At 37.1% G+C, this 25,374-nt stretch overlaps 1 long non-coding RNA gene across 1 annotated transcript; it reads right to left on the reverse strand.

The window, feature by feature from the left end:
- Positions 1-5,853: 5,853 nt before the first annotated feature.
- LOC149132933 (uncharacterized) lies at positions 5,854-25,374 on the reverse strand. Its single transcript, XR_016244074.1, has 3 exons — positions 25,171-25,374; positions 6,703-6,817; positions 5,854-6,204 (listed from the first exon to the last, which is right to left on the reverse strand). It is a non-coding gene; the product is annotated as an uncharacterized LOC149132933 (long non-coding RNA).

The raw sequence follows: 25,374 nt of genomic DNA on the forward strand, positions 1-25,374 counted from the left end.
TGACTGCGACCATGCTGGAGCACCGCTTTTAGTCGAACGACTCGACCCCAGGACTTATGCGACGGTGGACGGATAAACACAGACACGCGCACAAATATATGTATTTATATATATATATACTATGGGCTTCTTTCAACTTCCGTTTACCAAATCCACTCACTTTGGTCGGCCCCAAGCTATAATAGAAGACACTTGCCCAAGGTGCCACGCAGTGGGACTGAACCCGGAACCATGTGGTTGGGAAGCAAGCTTCTTACCACACAGCCACGCTACAAAATATTTTAACATTTTTTACAATTCTTAATAATATTTAATTATAAAAATTAATTGGATTTTTTAAAGCATCCGATGGCTGCGAGCATCCATTCGTGAAAAATAAGAGTAAAAAGGAGTCTATGGGCAAAAAATGGTTGAGAATAACTGCGATCGATAGAGCGTCGAACAAAATACTTCGGAATTTTTCTTCTGACTCTATACGTTCTGTGTTCAGTTCCCGTTGGAGTCAATTTTGCCTTTCATTCCTCCTGGGACGATTAAATAAGTACTAGATGGTTATTGAGGTTAATGGTATTGATTAACCCCCTCCTCTCAAAACTCCGGTCGTTGTGCCTAGAAACCTGAAGATAAAAACTTGGCTTTTCAAATTTCCGGAGATCGTTAAAGCACACAGTAGCTTTGTAGCAACACTATATATATATATATATATATATATATATATATATATATAAATTATATGCGAGATTATTTTATATCGGAACTTTACAAGCGAATACTCCTCTGCGTTTTTTTTGTTTAGTTTTCTGTCTGCTGTCTGTTCTCTGTTCGTTAAAAGTCAAGAAACAGCACGTTCTCTTCTTAAGCACGATCTCCCCTCATAATTGCATAAAGCTACAATTACATCTTTAATTAATGCGCTGCTATCAATAAATATACCATATCAACAAGAACAAACCTTGTGAGATTGTTTTTGTTTTTTGTTTGTTTTTTCTGTAGTCTTCTTTTTACCTCAACAAAATGTCTGATAAATGTTATCGAAACAAGGTCGAATGTCTTAATGCGCATGCCTAAGACTGATGGTACGACTAAATTTCTCTCTCTAGCTCTCTCTCTCTCTCTCTCTCTCTCTCTCTCTCTCTCTCTCTCTCTCTCTCTCTCTCTCTATCTATCTATCTATCTATCTATCTATCTATCTCTATCTCTCGCTCTCTCTCATTCCTACTCGCAATCACGTTGGCTCCATCTGCACGTATTTCCCTTTCTCGATCTGCGTCTTTCTCACTCTGCATTGATTCTATTTTTCAATTCTCTGTCTTCGTTTTTCTCTCTCCCTTTTCTTGTTCTTCTTTAACATATCTATCATGCAAAACTTCTCTCTTTCACACTCACACATATTTATAGACCACACACCCAAAGATTCAAGTTCTCTTTTTCTCTTTCTCTCTCTCTCTCTCTCTCTCTCTCTCTCTCTCTCTCTCTCTCTTTATGGGCACTGATAGAGCAAGTACCAGGCTTTCGAAACAAAATGATACTGGGCTCGATTCAGCATGGCCGCTGTCCAATGACTGAAACAAGTAAAATAAAATAAAAGAGCTCCGACGACGATCGAGCTTCTCGTTGTCAAACGTTCAGAAAACTATGGATGCGTGATGTCAGCGGGAACGGCGGAGCAAAAAGAGTCACATAAAGATTGTATTATTTATATACGTCAGGGTGGAGAGCTGGCAGAAACGTTAGTACGCCGGGCGAAATGCGTAGCGGTATTTCGTCTGCCGCTACGTTCTGAGTTCAAATTCCGCCGAGGTCGACTTTGCCTTTCATCCTTTCGGGGTCGATAAATTAAGTACCAGTAACGCACTGGGGTCGATGTGATCGACTTAATCCGTTTGTCTGTCCTTGTTTGTCCCCTCTATGTTTAGCTCCTTGGGGGCAATAAAGAAATAAGAAACGTTAGCACGCCGGGCGAAATGCGTAGCGGTATTTCGTCTGTGTTTATGCTCTGAGTTCAAATTCCGCCGAGGTCGACTTTTCCTTTCGGGGTCGATAAATTAAGTACCAATTGCGTACTGGGGTCGATGTAATCGACTGTGCCCCTCCCCCAAAATATCGAGCCTTTTCGAGTAGAAAAGATTATTTATATACATCCATGTGAGAGTGATTATCTACAGTATTAACGAGAACATTACGAAAAAAATATATGCAGTAAATTTATTTTGTAAAAAAAACTTTACAAGCGTTCTCGAATTATTGAAATTAGCATTAACAGTGGAATTTAAAATTAACTTAAGATGAACTTACGGCTGTCATAGTTGTAATTATAGGAATAAATACCTAGTAATTATAACAAAAATATTTTTGCGCAAAGCAATTTGCAGAAAGACGTATAAAAGTATTTTTTACGAAATCACTTTGAAAAATCTTTTATAGAGCAATAATGTCCATTCAGTTTAGTATGTGTATGCTTCTTACACACACACACACACACACACACACACACACACACACACACACACACACACACACACACACACACACACACTTATACCGTTGCTATAAACCTGATGGTATTTGTTTAATGAGCTTTTTGATAATCGTTTTGCACAAAAGAAATACTTTTCGTTATAACTGTCAACTATTTATTTCGATAATTACAATAACAGCTCCATTCTTTAAACTAATTTTAAATTCCATTCTAATAATAATTTCAGTGATTCAAGCACTCTTGTAAAATCTTTAACAAAAGAAATTGGATGTATTCGTATTCCTGATGCTTCAGCAATTTCCGTTTTCTACACCAATGTGTAGATATAAGATTAAATTCTCATACGATTTTGTTGTCTTGCTGAAGAAGGCACGACAACATACAAACTTCAGAATGAGATATTTGTCGGTAAACAGGTAAACGTATTAGTGTTCTGGTTGAATTATATTGGTTTCAAATTTTTGTACAGGGCCATCAATTTCGGCAAAGGGGCTAAGTCGATTAAACCGCGACCTGTTCACTGACAAAATTCCATGCTGCATGTATATATATATATATATATATATATATATATATATATATATATATATATATACACATGCATACATACATACATACATACATACATACATACATACATACATACATACATACATACATACACGCATACATGCATGCATGCATGCATACATACATTTGTATATTTCTAACGAACAAGATATAAATGAATGTGTTTATGGGGTAACGTGAGGTATTGTTTATGAACACATCAGCTATTTGTCTGCTCTAGAATATATAACGTAATTGTATCTACTCCAACGTTTATTTAACAAACCATCAAGATAACATGTTGCAGACTAAATTATTTGAGAGGTCTTAGTGAATAAAAAAGCCAATGTTTACAACTTTGTGAAAACCGAGAGGTCCTTTATTCGATCTAACGTATTATCCCTACTTTTCATATTCTGCAAGCAACACATTCTTTCTTTCTGAATATCGTAAAGCAAGATGTAAACAGGAGTAGAAAAAATTTTTTGGTAAGTTTAATTGATAGCGACAGAAGCGGTATTAATGCCAAAAGGTAATCTTGATCTCGTGGGGGTTGTGTTAGAACAAAGAATACTACGTTCTCTCATAAGGACTAGTGGTGTGTAAAAGCACACGTATCGTCTGCTACGGCCGCCGCCGCCGGTGGTAGTGGTGGTGGTGGTGGTGGTGGTGGTGGTGGTGGTGGTGGCGGCGGCGGCGGCGGCGGCGTCGGTGGCGGCGGTGGCGGCGATGGTGGCGGTTGAGATCTCGGTCACTAAATTGCCATGGAAACCGAGTAACTGGCCCTACGAATCCTTGGACTCGAGACTATGCTTATGTTTTTTTTGTTTTTTTTTTTCTTGGGGGAATCATTATTTCTTTATATTTAATAGTTTATCCCTGACAGAAAGTCATTTGTTGTTTTACTTGAGCATCTCAGCGTCTACTCCATTATGTTTTTATCTCTCTCTCTTCACAAATTGTCTTCACGTCCCAATTGCATTCGGCAAACTAGTCTGTTGTGACACGCAGTGTCTAGTAGGGTGTGTCGAAAGTGTTGTTGCAGCTGTCTCCTTCAGCCTGGAATAACGACAGTTGACAGGTCAGCTTATTAGATACGTATTATTAGATACGTAGTAATGATATACTAAAATTACAATAACCGAGGACAGTTATAGCTGCCTCTCCAAAGAAAAAGAAAATGGGAAACTTCTGGAACGCACCTCGGACACGATCACTGCCTTCCATAGTTTCGTGGTTGGGTTATCCAAAGTCAGAATACTCGATAGGTTTGCAAATAGATTTCGAGACATTGAACCAATAAATGAAAATATTCAGTTCTTTATTTAGAACTAACCAAGACAAAAGAGAGAAAAACTCGCAGGAAAAGCTAACAATACAAATCGCTTCGTGTCAGAGTTTATTAGGATATTGTCAGTGTTTATTACGAGAGAGCAAGAGTTGAAACGTTGAGGACTTTTTCATAATTACATAAGACCACTGTCTATTCAGAAGAAATTGCAGAAGTTAATATGATGGTACAGAATAGCAGGATTACTTCCCCTACTTGATTGATTTCTATTTTCTTGCTAAGAAGGAAGGTATCAATAGAATATTTTGCTCACGAACTCGAGTAATGTCTGAACTGATTTAATGACGCTATAGCAAGAAGACCATGGTACTTCGTTATTTTGTATCCGATACAACGCAAATATCTTAATTACATTATTTATTTATTCTAAATTTCTCAGTTATCAACTCATCTATGTTTGGGATAAAAAGATGAAAGAAAACGGTTTGTAATGTAATTACATCTTCATTTGCGCATCCTCACATGTTCCCGTCATTCCTTGCGAAATGGCGTCACTGTACGCATAAAAGGAAAACAGATCTTCAAACGCCATTTTTAACAAAACAAAATTCTGTTTAGATAGATAGATAGATAGATAGATAGATAGATAGATAGATAGATAGATAGATAGATAGATGGATGAATGGATGGGAACAAAATGAAGTAGATTGACAAATTTATTTTTCGAACCAGTGGAAGACACGCGAGATGTCGAAATATTGTTCCCAAGATAACAAATGGCACTCTTCTTTTAATTTTGACTCTATATCGGAGGAGTTACCTCAATCCTTTCTATATTAATAATAATAATAATAATAATAATAATAATAATAATAATAATAATAATAATTCTTTTCTTTTCCCCCCTTTATTTTATTTGTTTACTTTTCTATTTTTTATTTTTTCCTTTTTCTCCCTGTCTTCCCCTTTTTTTCTCTCTCACATGACTCTATAAATGAACAATCTGGTGTGCTGCTTGTTTTAATGGCCTACCAATACATATAGTACGTTTCTCTGCCCTAGGTGTCAAGAAGACACTCGGCAGGAAATGGAAACAGAATTGAAAGATGCTAATGAAAATGATAGTAGTAGTGATGGTGGTGGTGGTGGTGGTGGTGCTGGTCGTCGTCGTCGTCGTCGTCTATGGTTTATTTTCTTTATATGTACGTATAGATTGTTGGGTTTCGACAAGTGGAAATGTGTTTGTACTTTTGTTTTCTTCCAAGTTGATTTTGTTTTACGCATTGTTTAAAAGTCACGTGAAAATCTCGCCAAAATGTAGTAGTAGTAGTAGTAGTAGTAGTAGTAGTAGTAGTAGTAGTAGTATAGTAGTAGTAGTAGTAGTAGTAGTAGTAGTAGTTTCCTTGATAATTATGTACTAAGCTATGTAAAATATATTTTCTGAAAGTCGAAAGCCTCCCTGAGAAATTCACAAACATCACATCTTTCCATATTTCTCTTTAAAATTACATTAAAAAATCTATATAACAAATCGTGGCATTTATCATTATTTTTATTTTCTATTTTCAAAACTAGTATTTAAAAAATATTCTTGGATTTTCTCTGAACATTCTTAGTCATTTATTCAAATTTTTTTTTTATTCTATTATATTTTTCCTTTAAAAACTTTTAGTTATTTTCATCTACTTTAGTTGTACCTTGAGGGCGGGAGTATTTGGGAATAAAATTACAAGGTTCTGGACTTCAGGCTGATGTGGATTTTCAGCTGTTGATTGGACAACCTGCAAGTCTCATGGATCGAATAGTTTTAACAAACAATTTCTGGATGGTGCTGCCACATCCAGCTGTCAGAGGTCTGGCGCAGTTTACGAATTTCTGACTATTCCTGTCGAAGAAACAAAAGAAAAGAAATTAAATGTTATGTAATTTCAGTTTTACAAGGTTTTCGTCTCCATCCTCTTTCTCTCTCTCTCTCTCTCTGCACATATTAGTATTATATGTATACCGGGAGTTTGGGTTAAATTTGATGCTTTTTATGCCTCCTTTCTTCTTTCTTCTTCAGTAACAGCTTGCTGTATTGAATATTCAATGGTATTGGAGAGCATAAGGATTAACGTTGTAGTTGAGAAAAAAAGCTGACATGGAAAACTAGAAGCCATCTGAATATTGCAGAAAAAGAGTTACCTGTATCATGATGATTCGAACTGGGTATCAAAATACCTCTTGAACCCTTACTTGTTCCATATATATATATATATATACGACGGGCTTCTTTCAGTTTCCGTCTACCAAATCCACTCACAAGGCTTTGGTCGGCCCGAGGCTATAGTAGAAGACATGTATGTATGTGCGTGTGTGAAAGTAAAGTTGTAAATCAATTTACCTGCAAATCTTGTCAAAGGTTTCTGAAGACTTGTAGTTAAAAATCAACATTTTCACACAGTCCATAGCCCGGTACATGTTACAAAGACCAGCACCTTCCAGACCACCAACAAATACTGGGGGAGCAAAACAGAAATTAACGTAAAATTATTATTTCATGCAGACATTTAAAAAAAAAATTCATTTACTTAACAGAACAGTTTATGATGACTCTTAGCTGAGAACAGTAATCTACAAAACAAATGTGTATCTCTTTTATGCTTTGCTCGTTTAAGTCGTTAGGCTGTGGCCATGCTGGAGCACCACCAGAAAGAATTTTAGTCGAATGAATCGACGCCAGAACTTGTTTATTTTTAAGGCGTAGGAGTAGCTGTGTGGTAAGTAGCTTGCTTACGAACCACATGGTTCCGGGTTCAGTCCCACTGCGTGGCACCTTGGGCATATATATATGTATATATATGTATATATATATATATATATATATGTGTGTGTGTGTGTGTGTGTGTGTGTGTGTGTGTATGTATGTATAGCGAAGCTATCAAAAGTGATAGTATTAAAAGTGAAACAATATAAAAGTGAAACTACTATATCGCATTACAATAGAGATTTTATTGTTGAACTTTTGACACGTAACATCGAAACAGTCTAAGAGATTGCTCCGGGCTCGTATTAGGCAAGAAGCTGGAATGTGTAAAATTTGAATGAAATCGCTTGAATGAAATCGCTTTGAATGAAATCGCTTACATCCAAGGAAATATTGGTTCAATACCTAGTATTGTTAGGGAATGAAATTCCCTTCAAACAATATGTATATATTAAGCATATAGTTTATATCCAGTTAAAAAAGGAAAAGAAAATGGAGATAAGGAAGTTAACAATTATATATTATTAACAAATTGGTCATTTTCGCTTCTTACAGCCCTTTCAATTAATACTCAGTAATTCAATTACAAATTTGTACATTAAATTTGCATTTATTTGATATGAGCATAATTTCATCAGAGAAGAGGATGTACCTTGGAATGTTATGTGCAGACCTTTTAGTTCCTTTTAGCTAAAATGAACTGATAGTTCCGCACATAATGAACTGATAGGCCCGCTTATAACATCTCAAAGTACATCTTTTTCTCTGATGAAATTATGCTCATGTCACATAAATGCAAATTTAATGTACAAGTTTGTAATCAAATTATTGATTATTAATTGAAGTAGCTGCAAGAAGTAAGGATTACCAATTTGTTAATAATAAATAATTGCTAACTTCCTACTTGCAATTTTTTTCTTCATTTAACTGTATATATATATATATATATATATATATATATATATATATATATATATATATATATATATCTTTGGATGTCTTAATCTCAAGATTAAGCTGACTTTTGAGACACTACAAGGCCCAATACGTGGTGAAAATCTTAAATGATTATTTTCTTATTTTATGAAATTTTACAGAAATATAAATGTTTCAAATTTCCTCCCAAGAACAAAGATTAGTGCTTTCATAAAACTCACACACACCCACACACACACACACACACGCACTCACACACACACGCACTCACACACACACGCACGCACGCACACACACGCACACATTCATACATACACATACAAATACACTCACACATACAAACATGCATACATATATATATATATACACATGTACATAAAACAAAACGGAAAAAACACTTCTTATTTTAACTTCCTCGTGAAATAGTATTCAGTTTTGTTAAAGTTTATACTGAAGCTTATCCCACCCAATATATTTGTATTTTGTAGTTTTTGTTGTTGAATTTGTTTTTGTCGTTGTTGTTTTTGAATTCTATTTATAAATTATTCCTTTCTAACGTTGGTACCAAACTGCAAATTTTGAGTGTGAGCATAAAACTAGACTAAACCGACAATAGAACGTAAATGTATATAAGCAACTATGCATACAGATGTATGCGTGTGTATGTGTGTGTGTGTGTGTGTGTGTGTGTGTGTGTGTGTGTGTGCTTGTCTTTGTATGTGCGTGTATGTGTGTGCTTGTCTTTGTATGTGTGTGTTTGTGTATGTGTGTGCGTGTGTGTGGTTATGTGTGTGTGAGAGAGAGTATTGTATGGTTATCTGTGTGTGTATGTGTGTGCTTGTCTTTGAGGAAAGTGTGATATTTAGTGAAATAGGCAGAGTATAAATGCAGGTTTGTATTCAAGAAAGTTTATTGAGAGAAGCAGAAATAATATGGAAGAGGTTGTTGTGTGTCAAAGAACGAAAAAAAACGTGGACGTTTAAAAAGTAGGTATATATGATTGCCTATTATAATGCAATATCAGCGCAGAACATACCAATGTTTAAGGACGTTCTAACCGTGACCATCTCAATTTTTTAAGCATAATGTACGTAGAATTGTATTATATTGTTATCTGGTGTATTCGTAAAAAAATGATAGGGCGATTTTAGAGTGATATAGCTGTTATTTCTAGCTGGTCATGCGACAACATAGAGGTTCTCTCGTTGGTTTGAGAGAATCAAGGGGAAAGATATGGAGAGGAGGGGATATAGAAAGTGTTTGAAGAGCGGAAGTGGAAAGAGTGTTAAAACGCGAAGAAAGTAAGACATGGCGTGAAAGAGAAGGAAGTTAGACGCTGGAAGAATAGAGTGAGATTTTGGTTGCTATGGTAACGCAGATAAACAGTAGAATAAGTTGAGATGTGTTGAAATAATGAGACAGACAGGCAGACTAAGAAAGAGAGAGAAGGGGAGAGGGAGAGGCGAAGGTAGAAGGAACAAGAATGAAGGGAGGGGTGAGAGTTAAGAATAGAGTGCAAAAGAATCGAACGCGGACAAACAGTGGTAGTCAGAGGAGAATGAGTGACAGAGAAAAGAGAGAGAGGAAGGAGAAGAGCGTGAGTTACAGGCAGAGAAGACGAGAGTGAGATAGAGAAAGTAGAGGGAGAAAGAGAGAAGGGAGAGGGATAGAAAAAAAAGGCAGGGACAGACAGAAAGAGAAACGAGGAGTTGAAAAGGGAGAGTGTGATAAACAATGATGAGAAGAAAAGGTGGGAGTCAGAAAAGGAGTGGGGAGAGGGGAACAGTGAAAAAGTATGTGAATTTTATACACACAAACATATACACACACATACACATACATACACAGTCATACACTCACACATACATATACAAAGAGAGAGGGGTAGGGTGAGAGAGAGGGGGTAGGGGTGAGAGAGAGTGTGATAGACAGAGAAACAATGGAGAAAAAGTGACACAACAGAGATAGAAGAAAGTTTCATTCGAAAGATGGAGAGATAGGAACAATGCATAGGAGGAGAAGTAAGAGCAAAGCTACAAACACGTGCTTCCATCTATCAGTGCATCGTATCTACATTGACTAGAAAAAAATACAATAAAATAAAATAAATAAATGAACTAATCTAGTGTGTATTGCATAAACAAAATGTCTTGTATATTCTTGGCAACGATAAAATATTGGCAAATAGAAATTACGAGATATGTAAAGAATTAACAGACAGAAAATGGCGGGTAGAAATAGATCTGGATTGTAAATTGGTGAGCGGATTTTTGGGAAGTAAATTAGCGAAAGCTTTCGAGTTATATGTACGTGGTGTGTGTGTGTGTGTGTGTGTGTGTGTGTGTGTGTGTTATAGTTTATCCAGTTTCAGTCACAGGACTGCGGTCATGTTGGAGTACTTCTCTGAAAACTGTTAACTGATCAAAATATTAATTGAACAAATCGACCCCGTAATTATAACAATTCAGTTACTTATTTTATAGATCGATATTTGTAGAGCTAAAAGGTGACGGGGCATGCATTTTACCCAAGTGTTATATATATATATATATATATATATATATATATATATATATATATATAGGAATAGTATTTAATTGCTATTTCTAAATTTCGGTATGTGGTGAAGTAATTTGCTGAACCCTAATTATAATTATGCTTATTATTATAGAATTTTTGTATAAGGTTACCGATAAAGGTTATTTTAACATACCGAACTACTTGATAAAATTATTAATTATTAATTATATGTATATATATATATATATATATATATATATATATATATATATATATATATATAAATAGTTCGCTGAGAAAATAAATCTGAATTGAACCCAAAACATAGAAAACAAAACTAAGCAAGCGAACATGAAACACTCGAAACAGCCGTTGGACCAATTAAAAGTAGCCAGCAACTTTCCCTGAAATCATCATTAAATAATGGTTTCAAATTTTAGCTCAAATTTTGTCTCAGAATCTTCGTAACGGATTATGGGCCCTGCCTCCCCCTTGACTAAAAGAGTTTTTGAAACTTGGCAGACTATTCGGCTTCAAGAGTATTTTGGAAATGAAACAAGTGGCATGATTGTGTTGGTGAGCATGCCAATAATCTATGATAATAAGGGTACCTAGCGAAGGTTAAGGGAGATTTTACGACCATTCTTTTTCTTTCCTGCTTCCATTTTGTAATCATAAACAAATAGAGTGCTACAAATGCACGTGTATTAGAGAGTAGAGTGGTATGATTAAATGCTATTTTGGCTGCTGTTTCTAGAACTTCAAAGGATCGAAATCCAATGAATGTTTTAAAAGGCAGCCATAGGAGATAGCGATAAAAATGTAAACAAATCCACGCCATTACCCTCCTTCCATCTCTTCAGAATTTGTCTCTCTTTTGAAGCCTGTCTCTCAATTTCTAGCTCTCTCTCTCTCTCTCTCTCTCTCTCTCTCTATCTCCCTCTCTCTCTCTCTCTCTCTCCTCTCTCTCTCTCTCTCTCTCTCTCTCTCTCTCTCTCTCTCTCTCTCTCTCTCTCTCTCCATTGCAACTAGCCTGGAAGGAGGCAACGATAAAGCGAAAGAACCATTAAAGGGGGACTGAAGTGAAAAGAAGACCAGTTTGACGTCATACAAACGTATTTTGGAATCTTACAGTTACGACTTCTCGTTTCCAATTTGATGAATATCTGCTTTTGATATCTGCTACTCTGATTCAATCTTCTCTTTCTTCTTTCTTGACAGATACTCGGGTGTGGTGGCAGGGAGAACTGACTCTCATTTCTCAAAATAAATGTTATACACCTCTTTCCAGAGAGACGAGGAGTAATGAGTATGTGTGTGTTTACGTAGCACCTTGGGCAAGTCTCTTCTACTATAGCCTCCGGCCAACCAAAGCCTTGTGGGTGGATTTGGTAGACGGAAACTGAAAGAATCCTTTCGTATATATGTGTGTGTGTGTTAGACCCCACACATCATTGCTTGACAACCAATGTTGGTGTGTTTGCGTCCCCGTAACCTATCAATTCTGCAAAAGAAACACCGATAAAATAAGTACTAGGCTTACAAAGAATAAGTCCTGGGGTCGATATGTTCGACTAAAGAGGCAGTACTCCAGCATGGCCGCAATCAAATGGACTGAAACAATAAAAGAATAAAATAATATATATATACCGACGGGCTTCTTTCAGTTTCCGTCTGCCAAAATCCACTCACAAGGCTTTGGTTAGCCCGAGGCTATAGTAGAAGACACTTGCCCAAGGTGCCACACAGTGGGACTGAACCCGGAACCATGCGGTTGGTAAGCAAGCTACTTACCACACAGCCACGCCTGCGCCCTATTATATACATTTTTTTTTTTTTGTGTTTCCTGTATTTAACATACTTTATATATTTACCTGTCCCAATTTACTTATCTTTACGTTTACTTTTATATAGAAATATATACACATACTCACGCATTGCTGATAAATTCAAAAAGAATGTTACTAGTTTAAAGGGCGCAGATATGGCTGTATGATTCAAACGGTCGCTTTTGTAACCACAGCAATACCACAGCACAAGTGATTGGCCAAGTGGCCAAGTGACTTCTACTGTAGCCTTGGGCCGACCGATGCCTTATAAGAGGTTTTTGGTAGATAGAAGCTATGTGGAAGCCCGTCGAATATATATGCGTGTGCGTGCGTGAGAGAGCATGTACATGTGTGTGTGTGTGTGTGTGTGTGTGTGTGTGTGTGTGTGTGTGTGTGTGTGTGTTTTGTGTTTGTGCTTGTCCGCCCCACTTAATATGACGACCAGTGTTGATTTATGCCCGTAATTATCTTTTAAAAAAACTGATAAAATAAGTACCAGACTTTAAAAATGAGTGCCGGGATCAATTTGTCCAGCCACACCCTTCCCGGTGGTGCTTCACTCTTGGCCTCAGTCCAAAAGACTAAAACATGTACATAAAATATCTTCTTAGCTCCATATCCTCTCCTTAAACTAAGAAACACGACTGTTATAATACATGGTTCAAACCTCCCTTTTCACTTAATGTTAGAACTAATATCGTACAAACTTCTCTAAACTTTCAACCATTTACCAATTAACCATAAATTTATATTTTACTTGTTTCAGACATTAGACTGTCCAACCACACCCTTCCCAGTGGTGCCCCACTCTTGGCTACAGTAAAAGACCACGAAGCGGAATTGAACCCATAACCATGTGGCTGGGAAGCAAACTTCTTACCATACAGCCACGCCTACTATTTAATAATTATAATCTTTAGCTAGACTACTGCTGTACAACAACCTGAAGAACATACTAGTCTTATCCACTAGTGTAACTAGGGTGTTTGCTGCCCGGGTCAACCCTTGAATTTTTTCCGCTCCTTCTCGGGTCCCCCGGAGTGGGGTGGCTTATACTGGCTTATGCAGTTGATCTAAAAGTTCCTCCTCCGCTCCCACCCAGCAATTTCCCCAGCTATGCAATTACACCTGCTACTGTCATGTGACCAGGAACTTGAAGGAAACAAAGAAAATCTCTAGTTTCTATTACTTTGTAGAAATATTTTGTATCTATGTATATGTGTTTATGTGTGTGAATGTTTGTACGTGTGTGTGCATGTGTGTATGTGGATATGTGTGTATGTGTGGTGTGTGTATGTGGGGGATATGTGTAGTATGTGTATGTGTGTATGTATTGTGTGTGTATGTGCGTGTGTACGTATGTGTACATGTATGTGCATATGGTGTGTGTGTATATGTGTGTGTATGTGCGTGTGTACATGTATGTCCATATGGTGTGTGTGTGTATATGTGTGTGTATGTGCGATGTGCGTGTGCATGTGTGTACGTGTGCGTGAGTGTGCGGTGTGTGAATTGTGTGTGTGTGTGTGTGTGAGTGTGATATGACTGCAGTGTATGTGTATATGTATGGGTATGTGTGGTGTGTACGCGTGTGTTTGCGTGTGCGTGATGTGTGTGTGTGAGTGTGTGGTGTATGTGTATATGTGTGTGTGTGTGTGTGTGTGTGTGGTGTATGTGTATATGTGTGCGTGTGTACGTGTGTGTGGTGTGTAAACGGGTATTAAAACTGTTGATAAACAGCTGACTGAAACAGGGAAATGGAGAATTTCCAATTTTTCCAAAAAGATAAAAGAAATAAAAATTAAGTGAAATACAAAAGAAACCGCTAAGTCAATTTCTGTTTTGTCTGATTGATTCGTCGTGTAAGGCACAGAGCCAGAAACTGTATTTAGGAAAGAACAATAAGATTATGTGATGTTCATGCGTTTTCCCCCAATAATGACGAATGCAATAGAAACCCTTAGAGCATCACATACAATACTTTGTCGTTGCTGTTACTGTTGTTGTTGTTATCGTTGTCATTGTTGTTGTTGTTACTGTTGTTGTTTAGCCCCAGGATATCTTTGATTGCTAATTTATTCTGGTGATTGCCTATAACCATTAGATGTTTATAAACTAATTTTATCGATACTTCTTCCAAAAGTCTTATGCTTTTTTGTTCACACCTACTTGTGTAGGTTGAACTACGGAAAACGTAGAGAGAAAGAAATTTTGCTATTTCTTGTAATAAATACATCTTAATCAGACCCTTTTCTTGGATGCTTATTATACTACTCTTAATCCGCAAATTACATTTTTGCTTGCTTGGACCCCCCAAAAATCTTATATGGACCCCTTGGGGTCAAATGGACCGCGATTGAGACCACTGTTTTAAGAATTCAAACTTGAACAAGCAGACCTTTGACCAAAGACACTCTATCAATATACACCCCGCTTTTTATTGTTGCAAACATTATCTGATAGCGAATGAGTTAAGGAGGGTTGGCTGCTATTCTTAGCAGGTCGTGTGGTTACGTAGAAATTCCCTTATTGGCTCGTTTTAATCGTTGTTGTCGGTTATGGCTGTTGTTCGATGTTGATATCATTGCTGCTATTGATTTTGTTTGCCGTCATCAATGGCGTATCGTCGGTGTTCATAAAAATACCACAAGTATTATTATTTTTAATGTCGAAGTTGCTACCGTATGTATTTTTTTTCTCTCTCCGATGTTAAGTACAGTATCAACTAAACAATACAGTTATTTTATGGAAACGGAAGTGTTCGTGTCTAGCTTTCAAATGAATTATTTTTCTATGATAGCTGGATTCAAGTCAAACTGTTACCATATCAATTAGCATTGTTCACTGTTGCTTCCAGTTTGACGCACTCACATATCCTCCGATCTGATTTATACATTATCTGCCAACAAAGAAGTAAGATGTGGTCGCTCATCCTGCTAGAAGTAGTAATCAAATCGCTCTAAAAGCTCAGTCAACCGTATTTAAAAAGAAATGATCTTCATTGCAGCACTCTTGATCATAAAAATCCTTGGGCTCGGCTGACTTGGGAATAAAATAACAAGCACTAGTTTCTTTCGTTTGACCTTATTTGGTGTTGTCAAGCTTCAGTAATACGAGCAACGATACGGCATTTATCGCACTGTGACGAAGTCCACCTTAACAGTTTCTGCTGTGGTCTCCTCCGTAATTTATAATCTGCGGGTGTACAAAGATAGATTGAAGAGCAGAGGACTCAATGTGACACTTCAGGCTATCACACTGCATTCTATACGGTTTATCACTGCCTGCAGGAGTTGTAGATAATCATCACCGATTGTGTGTGATATGATTCCTTGATGGTGGCTACACAACAACAGCAACATCCAAAGCTGGAGCCTGTAGTTTCCCTTGACTTCCGAGAAACTACAATTAAATTTCATGCAAACAACAGTCTGTCGTCTTAAAAATAAATAAGACAACTAAGATTACGTAGTCCTGGGTAAACCATCTGAATATCAAATGGGGTGGTTGCGGCTGGCACGCTTTTGAACGTAAGCCTGCTTGAGCAGAGTTGATCTAGATCTAAACAGCAAAAATGGCAAGATACATCGTTGAAACTGTTGTTCAAGCATGAACGTAATACGATCTTATCTGTTATTTGCCACATATATCTGAAATTCGGAGTCTAATTTGCAATTCAAGTTATGTACATGCGTATACACATTCATAAAAACAGCGTGAACATTTTTTATAAAATATTTATAGATTGAAGAAAAAACTAGGACAAACGAATCTGATGTCATGATTTAATTAATTAAAAAAAGAGTTAGATAAGGTTTCACTAAAAAAAATTTGATAACTATGAGACATTGAGCAATTTCCAGAGTAAAAGAGAAAAGAAAATATTTCGAGTGTGACACTTTGCGAAAGAAATTGTATTAAATGATTCCCAATAAGTGTAATATCACGTGATGGAAATATGAACAAAACAGACGACATATTAAGCCTTCCTTCTAAAAGGTGTTATCTGCATGGAAATTTGTTTTAAGTCATCTGTTTTTTTTTTTTTTGGTTTTTTCTTATTCCGATAAGTCTTGGAATATGAGATGAGACTCGAAACCTGAAACCTAAAAAAAGGAATTTTTTCTTTTTCAGCTTGTATTTCAAATCTAAGATGTCAACCAAATATATTTTTTCTCAATTTATTTAATTAATTTTTGTTTTAAATCGAGCGTTGATTATCTGAATTAAGAAATTGCTGCTTATAAAACCGCAAGTGTGGGTGATGATATATATATATGTATATATATATATATATATATATATATATATATATATATATATATATATATATATATATATATATATATATATATGTATGTATGTATGTATGTGTGTGTGTGTGTGTGTGTGTGTGTGTGTGTGTGTGTGTGTGTGTGTGTGTGTGTGTATTTATATTTATATTTATATTCATCTATTCATATTTATCAAAAAATGTCTATTTATTTCCTGAATATATTGAAACAGGTGTGTATACGAACACATAATTTGAATTATTAAACACCAAACATTCATCAAAGAGTATAATTTTTTTTTCCCTATCTACATGTTATAATTAATTTCGAAGAGAATGCCAAGATACGTTTTCCGTTTGTTTTCATATCGATATTTTTGTTTTTCTATCGTCTTTATTTTATGCTCTCTCTCTCTCTCTCTCTCTCTCTCCTCTCTCTCTCTCTCTCTCTCTCTCTCTCTCTCTCTCTCTCTTTCTCTCTCTCTCTCTCTCTCTCTCCTCTCTCTCTCTCTCTCTCAGATTTCAAGCAACAACAGAAATAAATGAGTCCTTCTGACCCAAGGTTACACATTTTTAAAGGTGAGGTCGACGTCTGAATCAATCACACATTTTATATTGGCACATATTTCATACCTCCAAACCGATTCACAAACATATAAGGGCCCCAACTCGATATTGATTTCTAACAAAGCCACAGATTTTGTTGGTGGGGTGGGAACTGTCTTAGTGTTGATCTTCTATTGTAATTCATCTGAGATCGCTTAACACTTCTATTAGAAGGAAATACTCAGGCTGGCTTGAAATTAAAACCCCTGCTTGTGTAACAGGCACCGAACCCCACGGCTCTTAATGTCTCTAAACAACGTTCCTTATCATTATTTTAGGGTCCTAACAAGTATACGTGGATGGTCAAAATAGTTTTTAAAAATTCGTTTTCAACCAGTTGAATCCTGGCACCGAAAAAAGTATTTTGCGAGACAATCTTTCTGGCTTTCTAAGTCTTAGAAATTTTTAGACGATGCCCTGGTCATCTTCCTGTTATTATTGGACATCGCTTTCACAGCTCTTGGCGGCAATTGTTACTTTGAAGGTTTTTTTTGAAGAATCTTCATGCTAACGACGAAAGAAAATGCAACCGCACTTGCAAAATTCCGACAAAAAATTGCAATTTGATATAAGAAACGCGGTTAAAAATATTCATGAGCCATCGGAAAGTAGTGACAGACAATAAGCGACATGAAAGCCGCTTGAAACCAATTTAATTACGCTGTGCTAACGTTTTCGCTGATTTTCTACACCAAGAACAAATTATTGAAGAACTGGCTAACACTGGAAGAGAATTTGATATCGATGAAATAAACGGTACCGGATATTTGTAATTTTCCTGAATCACATACAAAAAAAAATTAATCGGTCGCAACTTTATTAGTTAGGATCGATATCGAACTTACGAAGAGTCGAATAATCAAGACGTCAATTAAAATGAAATGTCTGCCAAGTTTCGTTGCATTCCTAATGAGCTGTTGAACAGTGAACTCACTGCTTCATTATACTTTCTTTTATTCTTTTACTTGTTTCAGTCATTTGACTGCGGCCATGTTGGAGCACCGCCTTTAGTCGAGCAAATCAACCCCTGGACTACGTTAAGGGTACACATGTCTGTGGAGTGCTCAGTCACTTACACGTTAATTTCACGAACAGGTTGTTCCGTTCATCGGATCAACTGGAACCCTCGTCGTCGTAACCGACGGAGTGCCGCGATAAATATGTGCGTATGTATGTATGTACGACAGGCTTCTTTCAGTTTCCATCTACCAAATCTACTCACAAGATTTTTGTTGGCCCGAGGCTATAGTAGAAGAGACACTTGCTTAACGTTCCACGCAGTGTGACTGAACCCGGAACCATATGGTTGGGAAGCAACCACACAGCCACGCCTGCGCATGCGTGTCTTTAGTGATCGAAATGCCTCCAATTAGATAACGGAAACCCTTAAAACCATTTAAAAATCAAACGTTAAGGATGTTTGTCGCGCTTCACCCTGGTTAATCTGACCAAAGATAAGAGACGTTCCAGTAATGACCATCTCCTCATTCTTCTCACCCCCAATATGGTGTACATACGACAATGTCTCTTATATAAGTCTTCGCCGCTGTTTATCTCCAAATCGGCGCTGATGAAGCAGACTTTTGATAAAAAGAGTTCCTACCGTGACCACCACATGTTTTCACTGCCTTTATGATTACCTTATTTATCATCACCTATTTATGATGGTGTGAAGGTGCGTGTCTTAGGGTGTTGCACTCGCGATTGCCAGAACGCGCGTTCGATTCCTGGTCCGGGCGGCGCGTTGTGTTCTTGAGTGAAACACCTCATTTCACGTTGCTCCAGTCCACTCAGCTGTTAATGGGTCACCATGCAAGTGGACAGTCTACCGATCGGGGTGGGGAGTTGGGCATGGTGGACTGCAGACCTAGGCAGTGGGATGGTGTCATTCAAAAGCTAAAACAATGCGAAGTGCATTGTGACCAACGTTGTATAGCAGCACCCCATAGTCTGGTCAATACTGTGATGCTCCGACTAATGACGGTAGGATACGATATAAGAGGGAGATTGGTCTACTATTCCAAGAGGTTTCTTCCCTGGTTTATCATTCGATGTTTATATCGATCAATTTGAGCGCCAGCTTCCTCATTGGCTCAATCGAGTATACATGGTTGATATGATGAATTAAGAGATGAGACACGCGATATTGTAGTGCATACAACATAAAAGTTTTGCTGATCTGAGATCAAACTCACTCAAACAAACGAACAAAGACGAAGAGACAAGAAGAGAAAAACAAAATATGTATTTTTGAAAAACAATTTTTGCGTAATTTCATTTCTATCTTTTTTAATTCTTTTTCCATGCACAATTTTGGTGAGATTTTTTTTCTTTCGTTTTCTTTTTTCGTATTGCCAAGCCAGGTTTTTCTTTCATTAAAAGTAATAAAATAAAACTTATGTATTATCATGTGTGGTTTTCTTTTCACATTACTTCTAGAGTACACGATTTCTATGGCGTCTGAGAAACCTATTATGTCACACAGTCAAAAGTCTGATGTCAACAAAAAAAAAAAAAAAAGAAAAGAAACAACGCAAAGTCTCGTTTCTATTCTCTTGCATCTCTAACAACATTCGATCTTCGAAAGAAAAGGCTTTTCTGCTTTCAGTCGACTTCCGACATGATTAAAAAGTATCGAATGTCTGTGTGTGTACGTGAGTGAGTGTGTGCCTGTATGCATATGTATATATGTGTGCCTGTGTATACATATGTATATATATATATGTGTGTGTGTATATATATATATATATATATATATATATATATATATATATATATGTGGGGGGGGGGTATGCGTGTGTGTATAAGTACAGTGTATATATGAGTGTATACGTATGTATACATACTTATATATACATATACATACACACATGCGCGCACGAGCCCCCACACACGTATGTGTGTGTATGTGTGTATAGATAGATAGATAGATAGATAGATAGATAGATAGATAGATAGATAGATAGATAGATTGGTAGATAGATAGATAGATAGATAGATAGATAGATAGGCAAAGCAAAACTAAAACCAGAATAAAAGCACAAACAACAAAAGTAAAAGGGACGAATACAGTAGGTGTATTAAGCTGACGCTCAGTTTAAGATATATCGGTAAAAAAAGGAGGGTGTGTGACGTTTCGAGCGCAGCTCTTCGTTAGAAAGAGGAAAGAGCCGCACAGAAGCAAAAGAATAATCCGAAGAAAGCATCCGTGTGGTGACATGGTTGAATTGACCGGAAGTGGAGAGATAGAGAAAGTGGTTTTTGAATGTGAAAGAACGCAAGATTTCTCTCCCTTAACATTTTTATATGCTATAATTTATAGCTTTATCTGTTTCAAGTTTCGCCGTCCCCCAAAAAATCATTTCATATCAGAAGACGTCGGTGTGAATCCTGTGACGCTAATGAGAAATAAAAATAGTGGGAATGGCGAGATCGTGTTTCAAATGGCTGCCAGTTGAAACCAGTTGTTTGAATGAGCCTAATCTGACTCATTAATGACTGACTGAACGATTAAACCTTATTTCCGCAAGTTCGCCGCCAGCCTGCACCTTCAAAACCCACTTGACTCATTTGATGAAACATACACTCCCTGACACTTAAACACACAGGCAAGAATCCACATACATACGCACGTATACATACATGCACGTATACACTTGACTAGACACGTACACATACATACACGCAAGCACACGTTTTGTCGCCTCTGTGTGTGTGTGTGTGTGTGTGTGTGTGTGTGTGTGCACATAGCTAAATAGTTAAGCGTTAGTAATTAAGGTACGCTGCGTATATATGTGTATATGCATGCATAAGCATATGTGAATATATATGATGTCCCATTAGTATGGCTGTATTTAGAGGTGTGATAAGAAGCTTGCTTCCCAATCGCATGGTTCCGGGTTCAGTTTCACTGCTTGGCACCTAGGGCAGGTATCTTTTACTATAACCTCGGGCTGACCAAAACCTTGTGAGTGGATTTGGTTGACGGAAACTGAAAGAAGGTCGTTGTATATATAGAGAGAGAGAGGGAGAGACAGACAGAGAGCAGTAATGCGGATAAACAAATTAAATATATGAGCATGGGTATGATATACAATACATATGTGTGTGTGTGTGTGTGTGTGTATATATATATATATGTCTCTTCTATTCTTTAATTATTATAAATCTTCGACTGAGGAGGGACCCGGTTTCCAACAAAGATACAAGGCTCCATCTTTGGGATAAAGTTAACACAAATTCACATTTGGAACTTGAGAAAAGTCTTACATATTTTTTACTGTTCCGCTCACAGTTTGCACTTGTAATGTACGAATTAGCCGGTCGAGTTCTCTTTGTGAAAATCCCAGTTTATCCAGATTCTCCTTTAAGCATTTACTAACAAAGCTTAGTGCTCCAATTATTATTGGTATGAATATGAATTCATAGTCTGAATATAGAAGCGGGAGGTTTCGAAGCAGTTGTCCATAGATTCCTCTTTTTCTTTGATTTTCAAAGAGATATTCATATCTGCAGGGCAGGTAACCTCTATGATGGTACATACCTTTGCTCTTCTGTTCCAAACAACCATATCCAGCCTGTTATGCTTACATTTGACAGAAGTTTTGATGGTAATATTCCATCAATATTCCTTGCGTTGGGATTTTCTAAGTTTATTTCAAGACAGACTATTTTGCGGATGGCATTGTAAATTGTTTTAGCAACAATATTGTGCCGCATAGGGAGGTAGTACCGTGACGACATTTTAGGACAGCTGCTAATTACATGCGCAATGTCTTCCACAGAAACATGACATAGCCTACACATGCGGTTGCACCTTGGGATTACGAGAGTGTCACTGTGTCTCTTGTTCACCAAGTGTAGTTAAAAAACGGTTACAAGTTCAGATCCGTTCCAGACGATACTTTTCGGCTTTACTCTGTCAATGAACCGGAAGTGAATAATTCGTTACTAGTGATGGAAGTAGAATCAGTTTGAAATAGCATTCTGTAGATCTTACTTAACGTGTATAGAAAGCCACAATGCTGCAGTATCCACCTTGAGGAAGCTTCTCGTATACACGTATAGTGCTTTTTAGCGTTTGCATCTATTGATACACCGAAGTGTATCAGTAACAAACGAAAAGCGTCCAGTAGCGACACTTGTTACTGATGATGTGCAAAGACTCAGAAATGTGATTTAGCAATTCCGACACGCTTCTGTGCTTTTTAGCACTATACTTCTGAAGCTTTCGCAAGACGAACGCTGCAGCTTTGTGGCTTTCGATAGTATATCCATGTTAAATAAGAAATATATAATGCTATACTGTAGTGAATTATGTTTTTATTTGCCAAAAATGATGTTCTGCAGCCAAATGGCAATTTTGATGCTATATTTCTATATTTAACAAACAAGAGTGAGGAAAATGTCGAAAATGGAGCAAAATGTTCACACACATATATGAATATAAATATACTGTTTATACTGTGATAAGGATAACTAAAATCATTAATCTTTAATTAAATGTATTGTTTAATATAAACAGTTTCTTGGGAACTATAAAGAAATAGAACGCATATCATTTTGATTTAGCCAGGCCAGGTTATTCGTGCCTGCTTTATCTTTTCAAACCAAGCTCTCTTGTCTCTTCTCAAGTTTCTCTTCGCTTTGTGAATCAACAGGTGGCATTATTCTGACACCACATCTTATCTCTTCTTCTACTCTTCTTTCCTTTCTCTGCTTCATCTTCTCTCTCTCTCTCTCTCTCTCTCTCTCTCTGTTTGTTTGTGACTGGCTTTTTTCTTTTGTCTTTTTTTCTTCTTCTTCTTCTTCTTCTTCTTCTTCTTTCGTTCGATACTTTCCCCAGACCTTTCCCTTTGAACTAGCCATGACCACCTCGCTAAATATTTTCTACGAGTCTTCACATCCGGTTGTCTGTCGCTGACATTCAAATTTGGTTTTCAATACCAACTGGAACCGGACTTTGATGTCATCGGTTTACACTTTTTTCTATATGTGTGTGCACGTGCGTGTGTGCGTGTATTTGTGTGTATATATGTGTGTGTGTAGAGAGAGAGAGAGAGTGAGTGTGTGTGTGTGTGTGTGTGTTAGGTGTGTGTAGAGTGTTAGGTGTAACGTACAGAAATTGCATATTGAGAAAAAAAGTGGTCAGAATTTTGGAAAAAAAATCTTTTTATTTCATTATTATTAATGCTTTCGTTCCTTTCTCGAACTTGTCAAATAAAAAAATTTGTGAATGCACAAACAGCTCGTTCATTTATATAAAACATGTTTTTTGGCGGGGGTTTTGTTTAGAAGAGAACATTGTTTTTGCTTTTTGGGGTGAGGTTCCATGACAATGGAGCTGGATAGATAGAAATATAGGTAGATAGATAGATAGATAGATAGATAGATAGAGAGAGAGAGAGAGAGAGAGAGAGAGAGAGAGAGAGAGAGAGAGAGAGAGAGATAGATAGGTAGGTAGTCCTTTACCATTGTATATATATATATATATATATATATATATATATATTGAGAGAGAGAGAGAGAGAGAGAGAGAGAGAGAGAGAGAGAGAGAGAGAGGTGAGGGCGCCTGGCCTAGTGGTGAGAGTGTTGCAGTCACGATCGAGAGACCGAGGTTTCAATTCCTAGACCGAGTGATGCATTGTGTTCTTGAGCAAAGACACTTCATCTAACGTTGCTCCGCGGTCACTTCGACACCTGGCTCGTGACACACCGAGCACCTGTTCAGGCAACGTCGATCTGATGAAGGGAGACAACTAATGTGCGACACACAGATTTGATCACAATAAACGAATCAATTGTGCTGGTCGTTTGGCAAAAAGTTGAACGCTCATATGTCGTCGTCTTCGACGGCAGAGTCCGTCATATATACACACTCATGTTTTGAGTTCTCTCTATTGTTTTCATTACCAAATCTATTTCTGATTATAATTATATATGCTATAATTCGTATTTCTTATATGTAAAATGCACAACAGATAAGAGCAGAAAGAAACGGTAAAAGAAAGAATTCTACGTAGGTTTTAATAATGCACCGCCATTACTATCTCTTCATCTATCAGACCCAACACGAAGAAAATAAAGTGCCACAGTTTCTGCCCTGTTTTTTTTTTTGGGGGGGGGGGGGTTGTATTTGTTTCATTGCTTGACTGATTAACCTGCCATTCTGGTAATACCATAGACTCCACTGATGGTAAGAAGGGCGTATATTTTGAATGATGGTAAAGAAGTAGAAAATAACTCACGCTTTTAGGAAGATCAGACAGAAAGCTTTCAAATAAATAGCATTCTTCTGTTTCTTCTAAGCTGAAGAATATGTCATCGAGCAAAAGAAACTCAATAATCTGAAAATACAGAGGGATGGAACTCTGTTATCAAACCTCTGCTGCCTCGCTGCAATACCTATCCATGGTGAAGATTTCAGGAGCAAACTTTGAGAAAAATAATCTCCTACTTAAGTCTAATTTTGCTTCTTTTCCGATTTCAATTAGCTATGAAGTGTCTAACAATATAAGACAGGAACGAGCTAATGGAAGGAATTTTCCAAGTCGTCACTCATCCTGCTAAAAGCAACAGCTAAATCCTTTAGAAATCACACTCGTGTGTCTTAAATAAAGAAGTACATACTGGACAAAAAAAAGAAATGTAGTCGCTGATATTCATAGGAAGATGAAACTTCTTTGATCACAGGTCTGCTCGATAGGGGCTGGAGGTAGTTAGCTGATTACATCGACCCTAGTATTTGACTGGTACTGATTTTATCAACCCTGAAAAGATGAAAGACAGGGTCGACCTTGGTGGCATTTGACCTCAGAACGTGAAGCCCGAAGAAATACTGACAAGTATCTTTGCGAAGTGCGAACCATTTTGCCAACTCCTTAAACAACAGCAGCAATGATATGAATTAATATGGTAAAAGAAAAAAGAAACAGAACTGACCTGTAAACAATACAAACAAAACCAGCAAATTCTTGGCCATCGTGGATATTTTTTGGCTTTTCTCTTTTGTTCCTTATTGCGTTTCCAATCCAAGTTCTAACCTTCACACTACCACTCGGAAGACAAAGAATGAGAACAGAAAAATTGACTTTTAATTTAACAGTCTTAGAGTGGCCGAAGTCTGGAATAAACAAGAAAGTAGCC

This window comes from Octopus bimaculoides, chromosome 13 (assembly GCF_046866305.1).
Source record: "Octopus bimaculoides isolate indiv1 chromosome 13, ASM4686630v1, whole genome shotgun sequence".
Classification (NCBI taxonomy): domain Eukaryota; kingdom Metazoa; phylum Mollusca; class Cephalopoda; order Octopoda; family Octopodidae; genus Octopus; species Octopus bimaculoides.